The 19820-nt window shown below is 39.7% G+C and overlaps 1 protein-coding gene across 6 annotated transcripts in view; it reads left to right on the top strand.

Moving 5' to 3' along the window:
- The first annotated feature begins 3640 nt into the window (after positions 1-3640).
- Positions 3641-19820, top strand: part of KMT2E (lysine methyltransferase 2E (inactive)) — a 101395-nt gene continuing 85215 nt past the window's right edge. For all 6 annotated transcript variants that reach the window (XM_028846155.2, XM_028846157.2, XM_015134638.3 and 3 more), the window contains exon 1: positions 3641-3968. The gene's annotated coding sequence lies outside the window, so the exon portion shown is untranslated. The remainder of the gene's footprint in view (positions 3969-19820) is intronic.

Here is a 19820-nt window from a genome sequence, read left to right on the forward strand (position 1 = left end):
AACAAGTACCAAGCTTAGTATTTTCATTTAGCTCAGAAAGCCTGCAGTCCCCAGTAAACTTTTACATTGCCTACCTATAGCTCTGAAGCTGGCAGAGCTAAGATGGAGGTGAAAATTGGAGAGGTATTGGAACATAATAGGCCCAAATGAAATTGCCCAGGCATAATACACGAACGTATGAAGGCAGTCAAAGAAAAGTAATTCCAAGTATGAACAGTATTTAAAATGCCATGGGAAAGTCAAGAAAAATTGAGAGCTCAAGAAGTTCGTGGATTTGGCAATCAGGAACAAGGAAGGTACACTCTGATTAAAGGCACAAAACAAGGAAAGGGTGTTTCCACTCGCTTGGAAAATGGCCTCTTTTCCTTATTAAGGCACGGTGAAAGTAGAAACATTCTGAAAATTACCTTAAAATCTACTGACTTCATATTTAGTTCCTTTTTTAAGCAGGAATAAAAACTGCTATAAAGGAAGGGGAGACATCTTACACGTAACAAAGTAACCCTTGAAGACATTCAAGAGTTCTTAATGCTTTCTATTCAGAGTGGACCTAATTACATTCTTTGTACTAATTATTTATAGTTCATCCACATTCAGTTGCTTAATAACTGAAAAAGGAAATCCACAAAAACTAGTGAGGATGTAAAGATACACAAACAAATTAAAAACCCAATCTTGTTTTCAAACTACCAAGAGCCTACAACTAAGCCTTAAGGATCTGAAATAGCACAACCTTGACCTCAGGTTCTTTTCAGGTCCAGCAATCATTTTCTCCTAGCACCAAGCATAAGTGCTCCATCAAGAAGTAGGCCAGATTTTAGCTGCAAATGTGTTTGTTGAGTAACTCCCCACCCTCTACACCACCCAAAAGGAGAAGCCCTGTAAAAATTTTTGCTAGTTTTGACTACTATAGTTTAGCCAAGTGGGAAAAACAAAAAACATATTCTACCTTACTGAATATGCCAAAATAGCCCTTACAAACTGCTGGATATTTTCTCCTATCGAGGTTTCAAAAGCTAAAAGTATAGTTTTTACTACTACAAAAGTGCTTCAAATGTCATAATGATGCAGGAATCTTAAGGAATAATATTCACCGGAATTGCTTATAATTGCATCTTTTATTTTTAAAAACTACAAAAGGGCAACAGAAAGAAAACACACTAAAAGTACTGAAAAGTCTTACAACTTCATACAGTTTAAAACACGACTTTTATTCTGTATTACTAACGCCTAATGCCAAAAATAAAAAATAAAAAGTAAAAAGCAGGCCTGGGGCAGTGGCTCAGGCCTATAATCCCAGCACTTTCGGAAGCTAAGGCGGGAGGATCTCGACAGTTTGAGACCAGCCTGGCCAATATGGTGAAACCTCGTCTCTACTAAAAATAAAAAAATCAGCCGGGTGTGGTTGTGGGCGCCTGTAATCCCAGCTACTTGGGAGGCTGAGGCAGGAGAATCGCTTCAACCCGGGGAGGCAGAGGTTGCAGTGAGCCTAGATCGCGCCACTGCACTCCAGCCTGGGCACAACAGAGCGAGACTCCGTCTCAAAAATAAAAAATAAAAATAAATAAAAAAAGCAAATTCCACCGACAAAACTATATTCTTAAGGGATGTACAGATAGGAAACTGGAATAAAGAACAGGAAGTACAGAAGGAACAGTCTGAAAAGGACCCTTGAATTCAGATGGCTGCTTGTGCCGTTTAAAAGCAATTGAAGTGTTCCTGGGTGTTATTTACACCTTTACATTTGTTTCTAAACTTTGGAAATACTTTTCTATTTCAATCTGAGAAACTGTTTCCTCAGAAATTAATCGATCCTCCTTGACGTTGTACCCCCAGAAGCTAATTTACCCCTCACTAGGCCTCGCAGTGACCCTCAAGGACTCATAGTTGATTCCGAGTCCCACGTCAGAGAACTACCACCTTACATAAGTATACTTTGCGGGGAGAAAGGCAGATAAGAAAACAGGGCGCCAAACCTTCTCCACCAACAGCCGTCACACCCCACGAGGAGTGTCCTGCGGGGGCTTTCCCCTGGGAGCCGCAGCTGTTCTGCCGTATGGGGGAGGGGAACGCTTTCCAACAGTCATCTCTTCCTCTTCGGGCCGCCAACGCCGACCGCACCACAGTCTCCTCCGCCCAAGCCCTGTCCCCTCCCCCGCCCCGGCCTGGGTCGGAGCCAAACCCCACAGGAATGCAGCCCGGTCACATGCGCTGCGGCGGTGGACGTGCCTCTCCCCCCGCGCCCCAAGGAGACCCAGCGCCATCTTGCCCTGACGCAGTTACAAAAGTCACGGGAGAAATCCTGTCTCCTCCTCCGCGCCAGCGCCCCAAAGTTTCGCAGAGGCCGAGCCGGGGCCCTCACCTCGCGCAGGGACAGGAGAAAATGGTCAGGGAAGAGCCTTGCGATTCCCTTCGCCACTGCTTGGGTTCCACATCGGCCGCGGCAACAACGATCGCCATCGTCACTTCTCCCTCTCTACCTTTGCAACAGCCTCCCCCTACAGCTTTGGCCCCACCCGCTGCTGCAGGATGAGGTCATCGCCAGCCAACCACGACGCGCCCGACAGGACATATCAGGCGCCGATTGGCTGCCGAGACCACCTCTGCCTCTCCCCACTCCGCTCCCCCCCGCGCTCCGGGTCGCTGCGGGGCAAGGAGAAGACGCAAACCATTTCGGGGAAAGACCCCGAAAACAAGAGCCGGAATCGCCGTGTCATTTTAGTGGGGAAACCCTTTTATTATTTGGTCTCCCCTTTTTTCTTCGAGATCACTGTCTCTCTGTCCCTCCCTCGTTTAATCACCGCCACATAAAGGAATTCCCACTCCCCTCCCCGCACATTGTCCCACCGGTGGGGAAATCCTTCCCCGAGGCCAAGAGAAGTATAGGAGGCAGCGACGGCAACTGCACCGACGGCAACGGCAGCTTTTTACCCCGAAACACGGTGGCAGGGAGGCGGCGTTGACGGTGGCTGCATTTTTCCTGCTGCTTCTCCCCCCGACCTCTTCCGTTTCTTGCTCCTCCATCGAGACAGCGCGGGACTCGCCAGCTCCGCTTTTATCCGGTGCCCGGAGCCTGCGCACTGGAGCCTCCTCAGCCCCTAGTGGGCGTCGAGTGACACCCCAACCGGGTTCACCCAGCGCCGGAGGCCAGACTGGGCTGGGGGAGGAGGGGGAGAGGGACGGGGAGACGGGACTGGGGTTGTTTGGGAGGAGGAGAAAGTGTATCGCTTTCGAAGGGTGACGGGAGGGAGTTCGTTCCCAGGCCCTGCTGTCCTTGTCCGTGCACCCAATACTAGCATGCCAAGCTCACCTATATCCAGATTTGAGGGCCACTGGGGGAAAGGGGGAAAGAACCAGTCCCACCGAACATCGACACTTCCTCAAACCTTCGGTGGATTGTTGAATGCATCTGTTGTCAGAAATACAGAGACTCCGTCCCCCTCACCGCCTCCAGTTTGCTATCTTCGAGCCTCCGCTGAGAGGCAACGGCGGGTTGCAGCCCACAAGCAAAATGGCGCCGGGCAGCTTCATCCCCTCCCCCTCTGCCCCTGCGGAGCGGGACGGGCGGGCCCCGTGCACTTGCCGCCGCCGCCGCCGCGGCCGCCGCCGCGGCCGCCGCCGCCGTCGCCGCCATTTTCCCAGAGCGAGAGGCAGTGACACTGAGCGGGCGCAGGGGGCCGAGTCGGAGACCGTGCCGGAGTTCGGGAGCGGCAACAGAGTGGGCATAGACACTCCGAGCAGCCTCGCCGTCGCCTCTGCGTTCCTGTTGACTGCCTGGGTGCCCCCTCCCCTACTCGGTTCCTGGTGAAGAGGCTGCGCGCTGCTGTTTGGGGAGGGGGTGTGTGGAGCCGGGTCCTGTGTCCGCAGTGGCTGCTGTCGGGGGGTCGCCTGTTTGCGGAGGTGCGGAGAGACTCCTTGGGGGTCTAGCACATAACGGAGTTCGGGTGTCTCGTGTGTGAACATCACAGGTCAGTGCCTGTCGTCTCCGTGGGAGTTCCTGGGGCTTGCAGGGTTGGGGGACTTGTGTTTGAAGGGGGAGGGAGGTCTCTCATCTTTATCCTTAAGCTGGGGAGTAGACGTTGACTCTCAGGTGTCTTTGCCGGCGCAAGACGTTGCTTGCTTAAATCCAATGTATCCTTTCTTTTCCCTGACCCTAGAAATGGAGCATTATGGCGGGTTTTAGGATTGGGGAAGGGGAAACTGGCAGTTAAACCCCCTTGAGAGTGGGAGTTAGGGAGGGGGCGCACTCCTCATTGGCAGCGGGTTAAGGCCGCTTGAGTGAAGAGGGAGGCTTGTGACTGTTAGTAGGGTTTGTGTCGAAGTGGTCCCAGGAGCTGCCACCGCTCCCTTTTCTCAACCGTGTCTTGTTCAGGTGCTGAAAAGCCATATAGGCCCCATTTTCTTCTTCCATTTCTTGATGGACAGTCTCTGGTATAATGTGCACATGAATACGAAGGGGGTAAGAAGAACGCCCTGGGCATCTCTCTTTGTGGGAAAGCGAGACAGCTAGCTCCTCATCCTCTACTGGAGAGGGTGAACCCGCCCCTGAGGTGGTCACCCCAGTACCCAGCCTTCTGAGTCTCCTCCCCCACTCGTTTTGCATTACCGCCGTGCTTTACTGTGCCGGAGCCTTAGGATCTACAATATGGCTCATTTCAGAAAAGCTTATTTTGACCAAGGGATTGGCACAGACTCTGTGGCAGCAGACACAGATGAGAAACAAACGGTTCACTGTGCTAAACGAGGTGGGGGTGAGAAAAAACAATCCAGAGTGCTCTCTTCTACTGGCCTTAGTTCCGTATAGATCCGTCCTTGCTGGGCTCTGTCTTAAGAATGATACAATTTAAAGTCAAAGAGAAATCGCTAGAGTTAGTTCTAGAGTAAACCTCGTTTTGCCTATTTTGTTCCCTTTTTAGAGATGTGAATAAGGTAAGGTGTTTGGAGTTCTGGAGACCTTGGAGAGAATTAAGTGAGGTGCATTCAACTCTAGGCTGGAGACACGAATACCTATTTGGAAAATAGTCTGTTTTTTCCTTCAATTTCTGAGATGGGGAGTAAAAACTGAAATTTCCCTCTTTTGTCCTTTACAGATTCTAAAAATGGCGGCCCCAGGCTGATGTTGTGGTAATCTAATCAGCTCGGGTCCTCCACACCCCATGCAGTGCGTTTGTCTGCAGCATATTACAGGCTTATTATGTTTACATGAAAAGACAGGGCTTTTTTTTCCTTACCCGAGCCAGTTACCAAAATGTGTTGATTTTTTACTGCAAATTACAATGCTGTGTTTTAGTTGATTAATTTGATTCGTTTTTCCTGAAAGGCAAATAAAATGTCTCCACTTTTGAAAAAAAAAAAAAAACAGGCTTGCAAATTTCAGTGGTGATGATAGGTGCGCTTCAACATTAAAAAAAATTATTTTGGTACCAATAATAGTTTTTGTTTGGTTTAATCCAGCCATGTTTTATTCAGTATGCCAAAGTAGATTAAAATGTTTAATAAGTGTATAAGTACAATCTATTTTGTATGATTAAATGTTTCAATCTAGAGTAAGACATTTCCCAACCACTTCTTGACCCATTTTGTGGATTTTGGTTTTTGTATGCTGTTTCAGCTTAAATTTTAGGGAGCTGTACAAACAAGCCTAAACCTGTTACTTCATTGGGTGTAGAGATGCCATTATATTTTGCCATCCATTTTTCCCATGTATTTAAGCTTTCCTTAAGAATTTTCAAAGTTGATTGTGTATTTGGTAAAGTGAAGCTCCGTGCTGCCTTTTAACAATCGTCTTACAGCATACTATCATCATTATGTAAGTTTAAGGCTCCGATTCTTGATTTTTTTTCCTCTTCAAATATGCCCATTTACCTATTATAGGATTGTGGAATTTAGTCTGTTTTAATAGACCATAAATAAAAACATTACCATAATAGGGTCTTGAATCCATTTTATGCTCTTTTCAGAATCTTACAGACTGAGACTGAAAATTAAATGGTGTCAAGTGTTATTTAACTATTTTTTAAAGTGTGAAAGATTAGAATTCACTTTCGTAGTGGGAGTTCTATCTTTTTGGGTGGAACTAAGCAGTGAGATATGAGTGGGCCATTAATGACATTTAATGACCATTCTGATTGTGAAGCAACGGAAAGATGAGTGCCTTTCAATCTAGTAGTACTTAAAAAGGTTGGAGAGTATACACTGTTTCATGATTCTTTTATTCCATTGTAAATATTTTAGAGCAGCATTTACTTCATATGGTGACTGTATCAACTAGGTTGATGATAAGGTTCTAGCCTACGAAATAATTAGAGAAGTAACTGGCTTAGGGATTTTCTACATACCAGTGAGCTTCATCATGGAAGACTGAGCACACAACCTTACTTAGAATATTTGAAATATTTTATTATAAAGTGAAATGTTGGTGGGTAGTGGGCGAGTTTGTATAGGAATTTGAGGTCAGTACTCATTTGTATTTTGATATGAGCAAGTATATCAGTCCAGATTCTTCACTGCTGTGTGAAGATTGTGCATGATTAAGGTCTGTGGTTCAGAAGCTTGGTACTTTAAACTTACTATTCAGTATACAAAGTCAGTGTATTTTTATAAATTTGATTTGTGTGGCCGTAGGAGGGAACAGTGTGCCCAATGTTTTTCTTCGTAGAGACCTTGGTCAGGTCTAGACAGACAAAGCAGTTGAACTTATTTGGCTTCAAATGAAAAATACCAAGTTAGAAATTATAGGAAAAGCTGTCTTCAGTTTACTAGCTTTCTTCGTATTGGCTTGCTTTATTGCTTTAGGTTTTGTTTGTTTCTTTTTGGTGGTGGTGGTGGGTGTTTTTATTTTTATTTTTATTTTTGATGTTTTAGTTCCTGTAAAATGAGACTGGCTTTTTTTTTTTTTTTTTTTTTTAAATATTGTACCTTATTTTGAATGGTTACTTTATAAATAACAACGCTATAATTGTTTGTTTTTTGTTAATTTACTATGTATGTTTTAAGTTAGGATTGTCTAGGCAAATTTATTAAAAGGTTAGGCATAATTTTTGTTCCCAGAGAGTTTTGAAAGAATTTGGTCCCTTGGGGGAAGCTAGTCAAATAGTCTTTGTTCTAGGATAGCTGAGTTTGAAGGATTAGTTGTTTATCTGTTTAAGTGGATTTGTAGAAAACTGTAATGTAATTGGAGAGTAAGTTTTATTTTTAGAGCCTACATTTTGATCATATATCCTTTCGTTGTCAGTGTAAATAAAAGGATCTCTCTGATCCCAGTTTAAGTGTAGAGCCTTGACAGGTCTCCATTTCCCATCAACTCTGTAGGACTAATAACTGCCCTACAATTTTGGCTTGTCTGACTTCCTCACAGCTTCCAGCGAGAAATCTTTGCCATATATGCCCCCAGTAAACTTTAGGACTTCTTGAATCTATTGAGGAAGTAAAGAGAAAAGCTAATTAATAGGAGAAAAATTTCCCCTTAGTATATACCTTAGTGGTCTTAGGGAAATAATAATTCTTAAATTGGCTTCTTAATTTCCAAGAATAATGTACTCATTTTCACTAATCAATCTCCTAAAGAAACCTGTGGTTTAATTTTTAAAGGTGTGTTTTATGTAAACCCTAACAACTCTGCATTTCTGGAAGCTACTATTAGGACTTAAATGTGTACAACCATACTGTGCTTAAAATGTATAAAACCAACAGAACTTTGAAGAGCTATCAAAACTGGTTGGGAAATACTAGTATGCAGTTTTCTCAACAGATGCTATTTTATGTTTACTATTTAAAAAATATTTTAATAATGTATAAAAACTTTTATCTCCAAAGGATTTATTTTTAGCAGATGGTAGGTGCTTAATTATTTCTTGGATGTGAATCTTTTGTTGAAGCAAACACATTTACATCTCAAATACGTAGGGTGATCAGGGACTGTTCCCAGTTATGTGTTAGAATAAATGTTAAATACTTGTATTCTGTGAGACTTTTTTCCCCCAATTTCATGATAATTTATGAGACTTTTTAATATTGAAAATATAATTATTTTTACTTTATGGTAAAATTGCTTTTTGTGTTGACTGGCAAATTAACAGGAATACTATTTGAAATATTACTCTATGAATGTTACTGGCTTTTAGGCTGGGTTTAAAATTGAAGTGGCTCGTATTTGCTACCTGTTTTGTAATGTGCAAAAGTTGGGGGGAGCCTTATTTTTTTCTTGACATTGACAGGATAATTTTTTGTATTACCTACAAATTTACTTAATATGGAGGAATAATATTTGTTGTTTTCTACACTAAATTAGAAGTGGATGGTATTTAACTAAAAATTTTGCAATTGCTATTAAACATTTTACTTTATATAAAAAAGGTGTATTTTACTTTATATAAAATAAATATGAGTATTTTATTTTGTATAATATAAAATGAGTATTTTACTTTATATAAAATACTCATTGTTTAATAGCAATTGCAAGATTTTTAATAGCAGTTGCAAGAGATAGGAATTAACCATATTATGATGCAAATTGCTTTTTGTTATTGTGAACTTCCATGCTAAGTGCTACATTAAAAATCAAATGAAGGTGACCCAGACTAAGTTAATTAGATCTTAATTCAAATCTTTAAGGATAAAAGAAGTTTTTATTAACCATTGGTAACTAGGATGCCTTTTACTTAAGTCAGAGTCAGGAAAAGCAGTTGGTCTTATATTTCACTAGATAACATGTTTTCACTTGATATGAAGTCAATTCTTTTTTTCCCTCATGAACAGCTCATAATTGGATTTTATTTTTGGACAGAAAAACTTTTTTTATTGTTAGGTGAATTTTACAGTTTTATTGGAAATCTTATTTGGTTATTTACCAAAACTATTTAAGCTTTTTGGGATGTTGGACATTTTCAATGCAACAGGTTAACAAGGAATTCTTTTTTGATGTGTTGCATTAAGATGCCATTAAAACAGACATTATAGCTTTTAATGAGTAAATAATTAACCTGTAATGTAAATTAATGTGTAAACTACTTGTTCATTTTTAATTAAAATATTTTGTATTTCAAAACTTTGAAACATGAAATCTGGGTTTAGAAAGGATCTGCATGCAGGTCAACGTGATAAGCAATGATCTATGTAGCTTTATTTTTACAACACTTGGACAGAGAGATAATTTCTTAGCAACTCTTAGGTTGCTTAGAGTTAATCCAAAGGAAGAAACAGTCCTTCAGAAGACTAGGACGTATCAGATATTAATTATTAAAAATAGGCTGGGCACAGCGGCTCATACCTGTAATTTCACTACTTTGGGAGGCCGAGGCAGGCGGATCATTTGAGGTCAGGAGTTTGAGACCAGCCTGGCCAACATGGTGAAACCCCATCTCTACTAAAAATTACAAAAATTAGCCGGGCGTGGTGGCAGGTGCCTGTAATCTTACCTACTCAGGAGGGCAAGGCAGGAGAATTGCTTGAACTCAGGAGGCAGAGGTTGCAGTGAGCCAAGATTTTGCCACTGTGCTTCAGTCTGGGCGATAGGGTGAGACTCTCTTTCAAAAAAAAGTAAATTAAAAACAAAAAATTCTTGGTCCTGAATTTTAGTATTGAGAAAGATGATTTTGAGTAATCACACCGGTGTAATAGCCAACTTGGTTGCAGCATTTAAGGTCATGCCTGTCTAGCATACGATAATGGATTGAGTTAGTTTTGGTTTGCGGTACTTACAACTTTAAAGTTCACCTGGCCGGGCATGGTGGCTCACGCTTGTAATCCCAGCACTTTGGGAGGCTGAGGCAGGTGGATCACCTGAGCTCAGGAGTTCAAGACCAGCCTGGCCAACATAGGGAAACCCTATCTCTGCTACAAAAATTAGCTGGGCTTGGTGGCGGGTGCCTGTAATCCCAGTTACTTGGGAGGCTGAGGCAGGAGAATCGCTTGGACGTGGGAGGCGGAGGTTACAGTGAGCCGAGATTGTGCCAGTGCACAGCCTGGGCGACGAGCGAAACTGCATCTCTAAAAAAATAGAGTTCGTGTAATTATGTTGTCTCATGTTTTATCTGAGACCAAAAATGTTTGAATTTTTTCATTTATCTTGACTTTTGTTTTCATAGGGTATTTAAAATAATTTCCATTTAAAGTCTTAAAAATTTACACTTACAAATTATTTTAAACTTATTTTAGTTGAATAAGTTTAAACTTAAAGATTAAATATGTTTTCCTGTTCTCTTTACTGTTTGGCCTAAGATGAAGCCTAGTGTCAGTGGGTTTTAGTAAAAAGTGAGGAATATGGTGAAAAGAATTAACCATTACCACTTCGGATACTGTGAGGAAAACATAATTTGGGTCTTTCAGAGGTTCCACATGTAAGGAGAATGTGTATGAGAAAGATACACTTTTCTAATATTTTTGTTTTCTTATTTCACAGACTAATATATGTAATTGTTTCTATTTTTGAGTTTACAGAGAGATAATCTTGAGTTCCTCTTATCATCTTGCTTTATATAACATTTAAAGAAAGCGTTCAGGAATTTGAAAACCCCATTTCCTCTTTAATGAAGTGGCTGAGATGGGAAGATTCATGATGTGACTAATTGGAATGGTTAGGACTGTGGTCCAGTAGCCATAAATAGGGGTCTGAGGTTGGTCTGATACATAGTAACTCTTACCCAGAAAATAAGTCTCTACTTCTTCTCTTTCAATGAAGCTGCTTAATTGGTTGCCTTGACACAGTCTTATTACATCTTACATCATTAAGCCTTCACTGTAACAATATTTTTGAAGCACAGACAAAAGATGAATTTGAGTAGCTATTATTTTCCTGGCACCACAGATACAGAGAGAGATAAGACTGTCCCTGCTTTGAGAGAACCCGTAGTTTATTTCACCTTCTTAAAAGCCTGCTGTCTTAGAGTTTTTTGGATGCAAGGAACAGAAATCAGCTCTAGCTAGCTTAAATAAAGGATTTGTTATAAGGCTATAGGGAAATCTCACATAATTTATTTGAAGAAAGTACAGATGGGCCTCACAGGAATTGGCAAGGTGTCAAAGAGCCACTATTCACCATCTTGATCCCTTCTAATTATCTGAGACTAGTTAGAGAGATGGTGGTGGGGTGGGTGTTTATGGTGTATAGAGTGGTGTTTCTCAGATGTAAAGCAAGAGAGAGACAGCTTTAATTCTCCTGAAAACAATCACCTTTTTTCCAGGGATGTTCAAAGGTATTTGGGAGGGCTTCCAAAACTAAATAATTGATACATCAAACTGATGATTCAGTTTTTAATTAAAACATTGCCACACACATATGATGAGGAATGCTTAAAAAACCAAGGTATTTTTGGTTTTTACTTAAAAATAATTTAAAATTTACAGAAAATTTACTTGAATAGTACAAATAACTCTCTTACACCCTGTACCAAGATCACCTGACTTGTGATATTTTGCTGTTTGCTTTATTATTCTGTTTATATATACACCTGTTATTTTTCTTGAACCATTTGAGAGTGGGTTTCATTGCCAGTAGTACTGGCCCCTTTACAGCCGTTATTACTGAAGTATGCATTTCCTAAGAACATGCATGTTTTCCTAAGTAACCAGAGTAGTTGTCAAATTCAAGAAATTTAACATTGATGTAATAATACTAAATAGTCTATATTCTAGTTTTATCAATTGTCCCTGTTATGTCCTTCATTAGCATTTTTTTCAGTACCATTAGCCAATCCAAGATCACAGATTGCATTTAGTTTTGTTGTCCCTTAAGTCTCTTTTGATCTGGAACAGTTTCTCCATCTTTGTCTTTTATGACATTGGAAGGCTTATTATTTATATATTGCCCCTCAGTTTGGCTTTGTCTTAAGGTTTCTTCATTCAGATTATGCATTTTTGGCTGGAACACTGGCTTAGTAATATGTGTTTTTCTATCGTCTGGAGGCATATGATGTTTGTTTGCCCTTTACTATTATGTTCATTTTGATAGCTTGGTTAAGGTGTTGAGTAGTTTATTGTATAGTTGCTGGTTTTTTTTGACATTACTAATTAATTTGTGGGGAGATACTTTGAGATTGTATAAATATCCCCTTCCTCATTAAACTTTCCTCTTCAAGATTTAGCATCTATTGATGATTCTTGCCTGAATAAAGTTTTTACTCTGTTGGTTGTAAATACATGAAAGTTTTTCTTTTTTTTTTGCTTAATTAAAAAAATTTTCTTCTTTTCTTTACTTGGATATATACATATACACCAGGGTTTTTAACTGATTTCTTTCTGGATAGTTGGGATTGTGGGAGTTTCGTTTTCTTGTTTTTTCTCTTCCAGTTTTTCTGTAAGGCATATGGGCTGCTTTTAAAATCACAAATAAAATAAATTTTAAGGAAGAAAAGTATAGATAAGTTAGACAGTATTATATGGATAATATTCCTGTACAGTTTTCCACCCAAATGGGATTTAAATAGTTTCCTGGATGCTGATCTAATTTGAAATCCAGAACACACACAAAAAAGATGTGCTTCTAGTTCCTTATTTAGTCTTTAAAACTATTGCTAAATGAGTCATGAGTTACAGTTGTATTGTTTAGGTTTATGATTTGCTAATGCCAGCAGCTTAATTTCGAAGGGCCGAAAACATCTTTCAATTTTGATACTCCCTTTCTCCATTAAAAAAATCCATTACCCCATCTCTACTAAAAATACAAAAAATTAGCTGGGCTTGGTGGCGGGTGCCTGTAATCCCAGCTACTTGGGAGTCTGGGGCAGGACAATTGTTTGAACCTGGGAGGAAGAGGTTGCAGTGAGCTGAGATTGCACCATTGCACTCCATCCTCAGTGAGAAGAGTGAGACTCCATCTCAAAAAGAAAAAGAAAAAAAGATCGTTAAGCAATTTTTTTTTTTTTTTTGAGACGGAGTCTCACTCTGTCGCCCAGGCTGGAGCGCAGTGGTGCGATCTCCGCCCACTGCAAGCTCCGCCTCCCGGGTTCACGCCATTCTCCTGCCTCAGCCTCTCTAGTAGCTGGGACCACAGGCGCCCACCACCAGGCCTGGCTGATTTTTTTGTATTTTTAGTAGAGACGGAATTTCACTGTGTAAGCCAGGATGGTCTGGATCTCCTGACCTCGTGATCCACCCACCTTGGCCTCCCAAAGTGCTGGGATTACAGGGGTGAGCCACCGTGCCTGGCCCCGTTAAGCAATTTTTAAAAAGTAAAATAATATTTTTTGGAAAACATTAAGATAGGTTCTTTTTCACATACATTTCACATTAATGCTTTTTAAAAGGGGATTGGTGAGATGGTATATACACAGATGGTAATACAGCAGAGCATGAAACATCTGTAACTCTAGGGCAAAGCGGTATATGGTTTCTAGAACTTTGTAATTAAAGAAATATATACTAAGGTTAAGAAGAACAAGAAAAGGGAAAGAAACAGGAAAACACTTAGTCTTTTATTACATTATAATAATACTCATCAGTTTTATGTATTTTCTTTCAGTGATAGCAAAATGTTGGTAGTGAATTTGGATGATTTAATTTCTTTGGAAATTTTCAGACAGCAGGAGAAGAAAATTTTGAGACTTACAGAGTGCATATTCTCTAAAACTTAAAATTTTCATATTTCACAACGGTGGAAATTAATGAAATACAGTGGATACTTACCATTTGGTAGGTGCTTTAAAAAATAATTTGAATTGACTGTGTGCAAATATGTCTTAACAGATTAATGGAAGTTCAGTTTGTGGTACTACTAAGTCTTATTTCAGTGTTTAAACAAAAGGTATGGCGAAAGGTACAAAAACAAGCCCCATGGTGAACGAAAGGATTTTCTTTCAGGCCAGAACTCCCATCCTGAACTTGTAAAGGAGCACCTTAATTGACTGAAGTTAAGAATCTACATTTAGAATTGACTTAAGAGATCGCTTTGTTATTTTTTTCTCACTGTGACCCAAAGACCTCATGTATCAGTTATATTAAAATGAACATTCTTGGGGCCCCTTTCCAGATCAGTATAATCAAATATTTAGAGTGGGTCCTTGAATTTGGGTTTTAGTACTGGCTGCAGCTCATTTTTGTATTCCAGTTCTCCGCTTTTATTTTATAAGCAGACTGAGCTCCAGAGAGTTTAAATGATTTTCCCAAGGTCATAAAGTTAGATAGTGGTTAATCAAGGTTTAAAATTTAGGTCCTGATTCTTGGTGCTTTATACTTTTCCAAGAAATCATGCTGGACATTTCTCTTTAAAAGGCAGGCCACTATTTTCAGAGTATCTGAAGTAAGCAAATACTGGTCTTTGTACAGTGTCATGTGACAGACTCTCTGTCTGCTGCTTTTGTGTATTCCAGTTCAAGATGATTCATTGGTTTCCAGAACCTATAGGCTATTTGGATAAGGAGCTTAATTGAAATCACAGCAGTACAAATTGGGATCAAGTTGTGGTTGAGCCTTGAATGCCAGAATAAAAGCATATATATTTAAGAGGAGTGCTACTGAAAAATTTGCACTGGGGAATGACATATGGAACATGGCTTATTTACCTCCAATTCTTAAGATGTAAAAGTAACATATGTTTGTTAAAAGAACTCAAAACAGTACTTCTTTAGAAGCTGTATTGTATAGAGTAGAGACTCCAGAACCATACCACTTTGGTTTGATTGCTCTCAAATCAGGTTGTACTACCTTGGGCAATGTTTTTTACCTCTTTGTGCTTTTGTTTCTTGGTCTGCAAAATGGAGATAATAATAGAACCTATTTTCTAGAGTGATTTTGGGAATTCAATAAGTTAATTGGGGTAAAATTCTTAGTAAGCTCTCTAGCCTTTTCTGTGATAGTTGTTTCTGGAAAAAAGTAAATCTCTGACTTCTGTGTATAAGGTCTATCATATGCTAAAGTGATCACTATTTATAGTTTTTTTTTCTAAAATGTTTTATGTAGGTACTATAGATGTTTCCCTAATCTTCATTTAACCAGTGTGCAGGATTAATAATTCTTCTTTTAAAAATACTAATGTCCATGTAAGTTGAATGAATGTAAACTGCTTTCTGTTGCTTCCACCATTTGAGTTGAATGCTCATGGAAGTCATAGGTTTGTTCCCCAATTGGCTAATTCCATTGTACTTGTAATGTGTTTGTATTATTCTATTAAATGTTACATAAACCAATGATAAATGAATGTGAAAAGAGAACTGTGTAAAAACAAACTAAGTTAAATGCTTTGGAAAACTTGATAAAGGCAAATTAATTGCTGAAGAACATTGTAGTCAGGTTAGGTGTGGGCATGATGACTAAAAGATTATAGGGAAAAAATAGAAATCTAGAAGGAAGTCTGCTTTCAGATTGCCCCAGAAAAATCTAGGTAACTTATTTTGAAATATGTTGAACAAAAAACTGTAGACAATGCATTATTGATCTGGTTTATGTAGGAACAAGAAACTAGAATTCTAGTCTGGGGAGCTATACTCAAAGAATACATTTTGGCTTGAAACTAAAAAATTGATAAGGACATTTTAAATTAAAAGTACAGTATTTAAGGTATATTTTTTGTAATTCTCCATATTAACCTTGATGAACTCACAAACATCTAGTCTCTTGTGTATATGTAAATTTAGATTTCTTTAATTCAAAAGGGGATGGATCCAGTTACATACTGTAACTCTTTTGATCATTTAGTGTCTTGGAAATCTAAAAATGGGACTTCAGGATCTGACTCTGATTTATCCAGTGGGATTTATAGGACTCTGCTAGATGAAATAACAGATTTCAAGTGGTTCTAGAACATACCAAGATCAAAAGACCTTTGTTGTCTTGTGAGATTTAAATTCTTTTTTAGGGAACTTTTGCACTCTGATAATACTGTAAACTAGATTAATTTAGTGGCAGATAGTTGAGTGCCTTCCTATGTAAAAGCATCATAGTAGCTATCAATTTTGTTTTGTTCATCTTGCACATACTGCTTCATAACGGAAATAAGTGATGATTGTGTTGGTTAATATCACTGGAGTCAGATTGTGTAGTTTTTTCAAATGTAAGCCTGTAATTGGTGTACAGTAACCTAGTTGCTGCATATTAGTATTAATCGTTAGCTATACATTAATCTGTCAACCGTTTGATCTTTGAATTGTATGTTAAAACTGGCAAATCTCATGGATGTGATATGGTTGTACCAAAAGACAAATGCTGTTTTATTGTGTAATTGCTTTGAGAATAATTGTGAGAAACTGGTATTTATCATTTAAATTGATCTAGAGTGATAGTGCAAGTTATAGGTCAAAGAAGATTATGTTGGCATAGCTTAAAATTTCACTTACAGAAGTTTAAAATTGATACCTCTTACCTCCTGAAGTAAATAGTTTATTAAGGATTTTGGGAAAAGCAATTCTGGTTCAATCCCCAGCTACACATAGCAATTTCCTCATGCTTAAATGGTTTTTATGAGTGGCTGATGAGCTCACTATATGTGGGTTATTTTTCATTTATATATAATCCCTTTGCAGAAAGGCTCCCCCCCCCCTTTTTTTTTTTTTTTTTTTGTTTTTTTTGATACAGGGTCTCGCTCTGTCGACCAGACTGGAGTGCAGTGGCACGGTCATGGCTCACTACAGCCTTGATCTCCCAGGCTCAAGCGATCCTCCTACCTCAGCCTCCCAAGTAACTGGGACTACAGGCACCATGCCACTATGTCTGGCTAATTTAAAACAAAATTTTTTTTGTAGAGATAGGGTCTCATTAAACAGCCCATGCTGGTCTTTCACTCCTGGGATCAAGCAGTCCTCTCACCTCAGCCTTAACAGTAAAGCTGGAAGGTGAAAGTGAGTGTAGTCTGTCTCATAGCAAATGTACTGGTCCCTTATAGGACTCATTGTATCCACCAACCTCATTCTTGACATTTTATTTTTGCCTGTATTCTGAATTTTTTCAGAGATTGTGTGCTTTTTTTGAAGTTCAAGACAGGCTACTCTAAAAGCTCATGTGTGTTTGCATAGTATTTTTCTTACTGGATATGTGGATCTGTTAATTCCATAATTCATTTTTTGTGTGTAAAGTGCATAGACATTTTCTTTCCTTAAGCTTCAACTCTCTAGTTGTATTATACTAGTCTTCCCATTTCCAGGTTTTTGTTTTTCTATTTACCGTATGAAGAGGAGGAAGCTGATCTTGGGATATTGTAAGTCTTGGAATTAAAAGACAGGAAAATGCTGTAGACGTAAAACTATTTAAACTTGAAAGTATTTACATATATATATTTATAATTAATTTTGGTCCCTTACTGATTTTATGGGTTTATTAAGTACTTAGGAATTAATCCTACTCTTACTTTAGTCTTAGGATTTTTATAGTAAATATTTTAAATACATCTGAAATATTAAGATAACTATTCAAATACAGTGATAGAGTTGCTGTTCTTTCACCATTTGCTTAGTGGCCAACAGTATTCTGATTGGAATTGATTATTATCATTGGATTGAATAATATATTTTTTGTGTATTCTAAGAGACAACTAACATTAATAAATAAATACCTACACTGTATCTACATATCTTACTCTGCACAACAAGGCAGATATTTTGCTCATTTTTTCCTGAGTGGGCTAGAGGGACTGAGACTTTTTTTTTTTTTTTTGAGACAGAGTCTGGCTCTGTCGCCCAGACTGGAGTGCAGTGGTATGATCTTGGCTCACTGCAAACTCCGCCTCCTGTGTTCAAGCCATCCTCTCACCTCATGCTCCTGAGTAGGTAGGACCACAGGCATGGGCCACCATGCCCGACTGGTTTTTGAATTTCTTTAAAGACTGGGTTTTCCACATTCGTCATGCTGGTCTTGAACTCCTGGGCTCTAGTGAACCGCCTGCCTCGGCCTCCCAAAGTGCTAGAATTATAGGCATGAGCCATCAGCCCAGTCGAGACTGAGACATTTCTGTTTTCTTTTTCCTCTTTCTTGCTTTTTTTTTTTGAGGGACGGTCTCACTTACCCAGGCTGGGGTCCTGGCATGATTTCAGCTCACTGCAACCTCCACCGCCAAGCAACAGGCCCAACAGGGCCAACACCTCCAACAGGCCCAAGCAATTCTCCCACCTCAGCTTCCTGAGCTTACCTCAGGTGCTCAGCTTCACCTGCAGCACCGCACCTGGCTAATTTTCATTTTTTGTTTTTTTGTAGAGACGGGGTTTCACCATGTTGTTCAGGGTGATCTCTTTTTAACTCTTGAGCTCAAGCGATCCCCCCACCTCAGCCTCCCAAAGTGCTGGGATTACAAGTGTGAGCCACCGCGCACGGCCTGAGACTGAGACATTTCCTAGGGTCACATAGCTAAAGAGTGGCTGTTCAATAATTTGAATTAAAGTCATTTGAAAATTTTTGTTGATCCTTTTATAAAGGACTAATTCTTGACAAGGTAATGAGAATAAATAAATCATTAATCAAAGGCAGCTACTTAAGAAGACTACTCTAAGGCTGGGCACAGTGGCTCATGTCTATGAGCCCAGCACTTTGGGAGGCCGAGGTAGGTGGATCACTTGAGGTCAGGAGTTCAAGACTAGCCTGGCCAACATAGGGAAACCCCGTCTCTACTAAAATACAAAAATTTGCCAGTTGTGGTGACGCACGCCTGTAATCTCAGCTACTTGGGAGGCTGAGGTGGGGGAATCGCTTGAACCTGGGAGGCAGAGGTTGTAGTGAGCTGAGATCGTGCCACTGCACTCCAGGATAAAAACAAAAAACAGGCCGGGCGCGGTGGCTCAAGCCTGTAATCCCAGCACTTTGGGAGGCCGAGACGGGCGGATCACAAGGTCAGGAGATCGAGACCATCCTGGCGAACACGGTGAAACCCCATCTCTACTAAAAAGTACAAAAAAAAAAAAAACTAGCCAGGCGAGGTGGCGGGCGCCTGTAGTCCCAGCTACTCGGGAGGCTGAGGCAGGAGAATGGCATGAACCCAGGAGGCGGAGCTTGCAGTGAGCCGAGATCTGGCCACTGCACTCCAGCCTACGCAACAGAGCGAGACTCCGTCTCAAAAAAAAAAAAAAAAAAAAAAACAAAAAACAAACAAACAACTACTCAAAGGTACCCTTGATTATATTGGATTGCCATAGGTCATTTCAGGTGTTGGAAGAGCAATATAATTTTGTTCACTGCCCATTCCCAAGCACCTAGAGCAGTATCTAGAACATAGTATATGTTCAATAAATATGTTGAATGAATGAATTTGATTTGGTTTTAAAATAATAGAATACTTGTACTCTGAGGGAGGTGGGAAATACTTAAACAATACTAAGAATTCCATTCTTTAGAGACAAATTACTTAGAAGTTGATAGTGACAAATCAAAAGGGTTGTTGATTGTTGGATTATTCAGATGATGAAGATGATGGTAGGGGCCATGGAGGCTGAGGAAGAATGAGTCTTAAACACTGAGGAGGCACAAGAGATTGCGTGGCTGGATATAATAGGAGACTGGAAGGAAAGAAGGATTAAGAAGAGAATGACGATAGTGATAAAAAATAGAATGAAAGAAGATGTGTGGAAAAGAAAGTTTCACTTTGAAGGCTTGATTTTTGAAGTGATGGCAGATTTTATAAATGTACATCCAATAGCTGGGTGGGAATAGTAAATCAAACAAATGAAAGATTGAATCCAGGATTGATGGGAGACTAATAATGGAGAGGACTGAGCCTGGGGGCAACTATGTTAGTAACATTCGTCAGTGGCGGGTTTTGTTTTTTCATGTTCATTTAAAGGAAGGAGGAGAGATTGAATATGTTAGAAAAAAGGAAATTGTGGTTTAATCAATAATAATTTAGGTGGGTATCTTAGCCACTGAGTTACAGGCTTTGAGGTAATGTAGAAATACCTCAGTTCTTGCTATGA

Source organism: Macaca mulatta, chromosome 3 (genome assembly GCF_049350105.2).
Source record: "Macaca mulatta isolate MMU2019108-1 chromosome 3, T2T-MMU8v2.0, whole genome shotgun sequence".
Lineage (NCBI taxonomy): Eukaryota > Metazoa > Chordata > Mammalia > Primates > Cercopithecidae > Macaca > Macaca mulatta.